At 36.6% G+C, this 6,551-nt stretch overlaps 1 pseudogene; it reads right to left on the bottom strand.

Annotated features, from left to right (window-relative positions):
- Positions 1-1,687: 1,687 nt before the first annotated feature.
- On the bottom strand, positions 1,688-3,721 carry Hsp90ab1-ps11 (heat shock protein 90 alpha family class B member 1, pseudogene 11; annotated as a pseudogene).
- Between the last annotated feature and the right edge of the window lie 2,830 nt (positions 3,722-6,551).

The following is a 6,551-nucleotide window of genomic DNA, read 5'->3' as shown; positions in this document are numbered from 1 at the left end:
TAGTGAAGCTACGGCAGTCAGGATGAATTATTATGTGCTTTTGGTAGGGATGTAAATTCAGTCAACTACTGTGAAATGAGCATAGTTTCCTTTAAGAAATGAGGGGTTTTACCTTGTCTTATTTTTTTTTATTCTGTGTCTTGTATGTCATGTAGAATAAGGTTCATTGGGTTCATTCATGTTGGGATAAATGATAGGATCTCTTTATCTCTTTTGTAAGCCTAGATAATCTCTATATCTCTTCCATAATTTTTAGCATTTGTCAAATGATGAAATTTGGTTGTTTGCATTTCTTAGTTTCTGTGAATAACACAGTAAATACGAGGATAAGATATCTTTGGATATATATATATATATATATATATATATATATGATAGTAGGGTTGCTGGATTATGTAATAGATCTATTTTTAAATTTTGAGGACTTGATACTATTTTCCAGGATATATGAATGAAATTAAATTCCTACCAACAGTGTGTAATAATGTCCTTTTCTTCTAGTATTTAAGTCTTTTGTCTTTTTAATAAGAATCATTCTTGCTGAAGTGAGGTAACATCTTACTGTGGTTTTGATTTGCATTTCCTTCATGATTAGTGATGTTGAACTCTTTGTTGTTGGTCATTTTGTTTTCTGGAGAAATAACTAGGTATTTAGCTTGTTTTTGAATTGGGCTACTTTTTTACTTTCTGATTTTTGAAAATAAATATCTTATTAGATATAGAGTTTATAAACATTGTTCTGATCTATAGTTTGATAAATAGGTTGTCATTTTTATCAATTTCTTATTTGCTATTAACAATATTTGTTTGATGCAGTTCTATTTACTTCTTATTGTATTATTGCCTATACTTTTTGTGATAATTAAATAGCATAGTCAGGACCAATGTTAAGGGTCTTTCAATTTTCCCATGTTCTCTTCTAGGCACTCTACACTTGATCTTAGCCAAAAGGCCGAGAAGCGATTCTAGGCACTCTCTATTCTCATATTTTACATGTGCATCTTTTATCCATTTTGAGTTCACTTTGATGTGAGCTTTGTATCCATTTCTATGCTTTGGGAAGTGGAATACAGTTTTCTTAGCATTGCTTATTGAAGACAGAATTCTTTTCTCATTGTGCCTTTTTGGTACTTTAATGGAACTTTAGGGGACTATATATGTTTAGATGTAGTTAGGGTAGTAGTATTTTTCACAAATGTTTGCCTGATTCAGACTCATGCTTATTCACTGCTCTGCTTTCCAGCCACACAATTCTTCATAGTTATCCAGGGACTGGAAATTCTCTGCTAGCTGAAGATTGTTTTATAATAAAGTTCACTTTTAAAGCTTCAAACTTGTCCATTAGGTTTCAGAAAATAACACAAGAGGCTTGATAGAAATGAAGATATGTGAACGTAGCAAGCCCACCAAAGTTACATTTTAATAAAAGTCTATCCCCAAGTAATACTAACTGTACTTCAAAAACCTATGCCTCTTTTATTTTGCATAATTTAAATTTCAGAACAAAGCAAAAATCCCCTACATAACACTCAAACCTGCTATCAGTGAAGGAGGGGATATTCCTGCCATAAGACATCAAGGACAGGATATAAGAAAATGAAAAGGCAGAGAACAGGTGGCCAGGGCCAGTGAAGGAAATGGGGTGGATTGAGAAAATTATAGAGGGATTGAGCTTCCAGGAGGATCTCTAGTCATCTTTATCCATGCAATATGCATCCTAGTTACCCTCAAGTAGAAGAATGCCAGTAAGAACAGCAGTGCTGGGCTCCACTTCTGTCACCATGTCTTCATCAGTGCCCAGGCCTAGTTGGAGAGGGTAATAGATGAAATTAGAGTGAGCCTGAAGATCCTCAAGCAAAAGTAGAGAAGAGCAGTTTCGAACAGTAGAGCACCTCCAGTTTCTTGACACCTTTGTCATTTTTGTTCTCCTCCACCTTCTGATGCAGGGTCTCCATAAAGAGATGGCTGGGGTTGATATCTAGGAGCTTTTTGGCCAGCATGTAGAGTTGTAGCATTGTAGAGTTGTTTCAAAATATCTGGAACTTTATGATTCATTCCATGTTGAATGTAGAGCCACTAGTGCTTCTCAAAATACAGCAGGCTGAAGACATGACATTTGGAGAGTGTCACCTCTATCTTTTTATCCAAGATCTCCTTCACAGGCCTACAGAGATTCTCAAACTTGCTTATTCTCTTCCATTTATTTTCTTTTCCTCCTTATTCTCTCTTAGCTCCCAGCTCTCCTTAGTGAGACCAAATTCTTTAAGCTGCTATACTTAGTTGCAGTCCATAGGCTCCGTCATAGACACCATTTCAAACCTCTACGTCTTCACGTGCTCCACAAAGGCAGAGTTTGCCACCTGCTTTTTGCTCTGGCCAGTGATGTAGTAGATGGCATTCTGTGTCTCTTTTATGTGAGACACATACTTCGGCATGGATGTCATCTCATCTCTAGATTGAGAAGGACGATGGTGTAAAAGCTCAGGAGGCATCACAGGGTAGAGGAATCTTCAAGGATTCCAAGCTTTAGATTCTTGTAGAACATGTCATAGAATTCCTTATAGTTCTCTTTGTCTTCTGCAAGGTGAGAGACAAGCTCAAGGCATTTCTTTAACATGTTTTTGTGGAGAACTTCAAGATTTTGCTTTTTTTCAGGATTCTTAGGGGTAGGTCTAGTCAATCAAACCACAGATACAGTTGAGGTACTCAGGTATCAGGTCATTGGTGAACACAAAATGGACATAAAGTGCAATGTTGCTTTCCTTGTTGTACTTAAAGAGGTTAGAGGGACCTGGCTGGGGCATGAAGGTCAATGTTCTGCATCTCAACCAACCTATCACAGAGAAGTACATGACTTCCGAGTGCTCTTCCGATTTATTGGTGAGGCTCTTACAGAGTTCACCATATTCATTTCTGATGAGGTCATCAGAGTTCCTGGCCCAAATATTCTTAGTTTTATCAAATTATTCTTGATTACTATATCACTCCTTAATCCTTTTGTTTTTCATTTTCCTTATTTTTCTTTTTCATTATCCATTTATCAGTTCCCACATTTTCAGTCTTAGCCTTCTCCTAATCCTTATCTGCCTCCTCTTTCCTATCTGTATTTTCCTTTTGCATCATCAACACTGATCTCTTTCTCTAGTTCTCTGAATTACAGGATAGCCTATAAGCTGTGCATATTTCTTCACTACTCCCTTGACTCTCTTACCCTTTATGTACTCTGCACGGTATTATTTGAAGTGAAGGACCATTTTTGTACCCTCACTAATAGGCTCACAGTGGTCTGCACATGTAGGGAAGAATCTGCCAGCAGAAGACTTCAAGAATACTTCTAGTCATGTTTTTCAAACACAATTACTTTCTTTGCCACCAGATAGGCAGAAGAGAATCCAACACCAATCATGGAGATGTTTTCACTGGCCTGGAGATTCTCCATGAGTACTTTTGTGCCATGCCTGGCAATGTATCCCAAGTTATTTATGAGGTCAGCCTTAGTCATGCCAATGTCTGGTCCACCAAAGTCAGCATATGTTACTGAGGGCTGGAGCTAATGTCAATTTTCAGATCTCTGCCATGCCCAACTCAAAAGGGTCTTTTAGGATGTCCTAGTCAATCTTGTTCAAGGCAATAGAAGCATTAGAGACACCTGAAGGAAATTTCCCTTGTTTGAATAGAAAGTACTGGTGATGAGGCATATGAGCTGAAATGTTTCAGTCTGAAAGGATTATTTCTACATAAAAGTCAAAGGTCTGTACCTCTTCTCCTTCATGGTGTACTTCTTAGGCATCTTCAAGGAAAATAACTAAAGAAGTACAGAACAGGGTGGTCAAGGACTATGTCTCACATATGGCAGCTGGGTGGTGAAGAGTAACTCCTGTCTGCACTTTTGAGAACCTAACATTATATGGTAACATTTTTACTTGTTTTCATTTCGCTATTAATAATGGCTAAAAATAATCCTGAGATTGATTATCAGTTGGTGCAGCTATTATCAATTTCTCTTCCACTCTCAGCTCTAGCACCAATGGATACAGTTGTCTTCTATTTGTAAGCCATTTGATCGATGCATTGTTTTTCCAGGGAACATCTGTGGAAGGCAGGTTTTCCCTCCATTGTAGCAGAAACTGACTGGCTGTCTTCCTAGCTTGTTCAAAATCAACAAAACAAGGAGTACCAGTACTAATTTTGTAAAGTTATAAAAATGTAATTAGCATTTTGTTTTGAGAATATATGCTATGAAAATAATAAATGGTGGTCTGGGACTGTTCACCCTTATTAAAGACCCGTTCTTTTTCTTCTAGGACCTACCGTTACTTTTTAGAAATGTTCCCATATTGGATGGACTATTGGCAACTAAAACTTTGTGCCTTGACGTACCCCTTTTACTTTGATAGTGAAACTGGATGTATACTGGCTCATGAACAATATAGGATTTCAATAACTGCATCTTGGAACTTGCATGTTCTTTTACTCAACTGTATTATAGGAGGGGAGATTATCTTTCACATGATCTTAATATAGTTCTTGGTCTTTGAAATCGAAGTGATTATTCACATTCATACATTATTTATCATGTTCCAGGTACTGGAGTAAATCCTTTATGTATTAATCACCTTGATTAACTTTTCTAAAAGATCCTTTTGGTCTTTTTTTGGTTTCAGGTTTGTATAAGGAAATGGAGGTTGGAACTCATGGGTTTTGTCCCAAAATCATAGTGCCAGGATTTGAATAGTCATGAAGACACAGCTATCCTTTTTGTTCTCAACCTGTATGCTATATACCTTATTGAAACAAGCATGCACTCTCTCAGGAGTCATATCTCAGCATTTAAATGGAGATTAAGAATTTACAAGTTGAATTGGAAGAAAAAGAGACTTAATCCTGTCAGAACTGCTCAAAACATAGTTTTCCTTAGCAGATGTCTTTTTTCTTTCATTTTATGTTAATAAAGCTATTCTAAATGTTTGTTTACTTGGTAAACAGTTAATGATAATGCTTTCCACCTGTAGTCCTCGGAAAAGGATTAAAAGTTAAAGTGCAATTACAATTAATGTGCATGAAAATGAAAATTGTCAAATTAACCCAGAGTATTACAGTGCAGAATGTAATGTGGCAACAGTTTCAGCATAAAAACAAGCATGGCTAACCAGGCGCCATGTCTGCATACTGAGGGGCCCATGGACTCACAGCCACTTTGTTCTTCATCCTTATATGGACAGCATCTCTGGAAGAGGTAAGAAAACAACAGTTTGAAATGTACTTGGATCTTAGCCTCTCCCTCCTTTCTCTACTTATCGCTCATCAAATTCATGAAGGACAGCCCCATTTCTTTAGGCATTTATTCCTTTTTTAATTTTTAGAAAGTTAAGTGTTTCAATAAAAAAACCCCAGCACATTATATCAGCATTTGTCAGAACCATTATGCAGTATTTCAAATAAACTATAACATTACCATGTATAGTGGAAAAGAAGATAGGTTATTATTTTGTCTCATAAATTTTACTTATTTATGTATTCACCTATGTATTTATTTTAATTAGCTTACAAAATAACAAGTTTACATATGGAATATTCTTAATGCTTGTGTTTGGTTGCCTCTCCCCAACTCCCTATCTCCCTACTCCCTTCTCCATCCCTGGTGTTCCCTTCTGTCTCCAATAGTTCCCATTCTACTTTCATATATCATGTGTTCTATTGCCTTCCCTACATCTACCCTTATAAATTTTTCTCTACCTATCATTTACACTTACTGTTTTTGTTCTTATTACCAACCATCTCTTTTGCATTTAAAATGTAATTTTACTCCTGTTTAAAAATTGAATTACTACAAAAAACAAACAGTAATGTTTTAGTGTTGTGAACATGACACTGTTTACAGTAGATTGAAAGAAGAATTTCAATTGCGAAATTGCCTAGATCAGATGGGCCTGTGGGAATGTTTGTGGAAGACTGCATTGCTTATTAATTGATGCACGAGGAGCCAGCCTGCTGTGGGCAGCATCATTCTTAGGTGACCTAAGGCTCTATAAGAAAGCAAGCTAAAGCCTTTAATTCCAGCACATGGGAGGCAGAAGGAGGCATATCTTTGAGTTCAAGGCCAGCCTGATCTACAGAGTGTGTTCTGTGACAACATAAGAGCCAGGGATGCATAGAAAAACCCTGTATCAACCAAAAATAGAAAAGAAAAGAAAAGAAAAGAAAAGAAAAGAAAAGAAAAGAAAAGAAAGAAAAGAAAAGCAATCACACAGGCTAATCCTGAGCCGGTGAGTGAACCATTAAGCAGTGTTCCTCTATGTTTTTTTCCTCATGTTTCTTGCTTTGAGTTTCCTCCACGATGGACTGTGACCTGAAAGTGTAAGCCAAGTTAATATTTCCCAAGTTGCTTTTGGTCAGAGCCTGTTATCACAGCGATAGAAATTAGAATAGATGAAAAGGAAAACTCTTAGTCTTTCATGAAGATTCACTGATACGGTTCCTTTGTATCTTTTTAGATACTTTCTGTGCATGTATAATGCTTGTGCATACACCTATACTAAATCACTAATTTT

This window comes from Rattus norvegicus, chromosome X, assembly GCF_036323735.1.
Source record: "Rattus norvegicus strain BN/NHsdMcwi chromosome X, GRCr8, whole genome shotgun sequence".
Classification (NCBI taxonomy): Eukaryota; Metazoa; Chordata; class Mammalia; order Rodentia; family Muridae; genus Rattus; species Rattus norvegicus.
The sequence above is the reverse complement of the archived record's forward strand: the minus strand, read 5'-3'. Positions and strand labels throughout refer to the sequence as shown.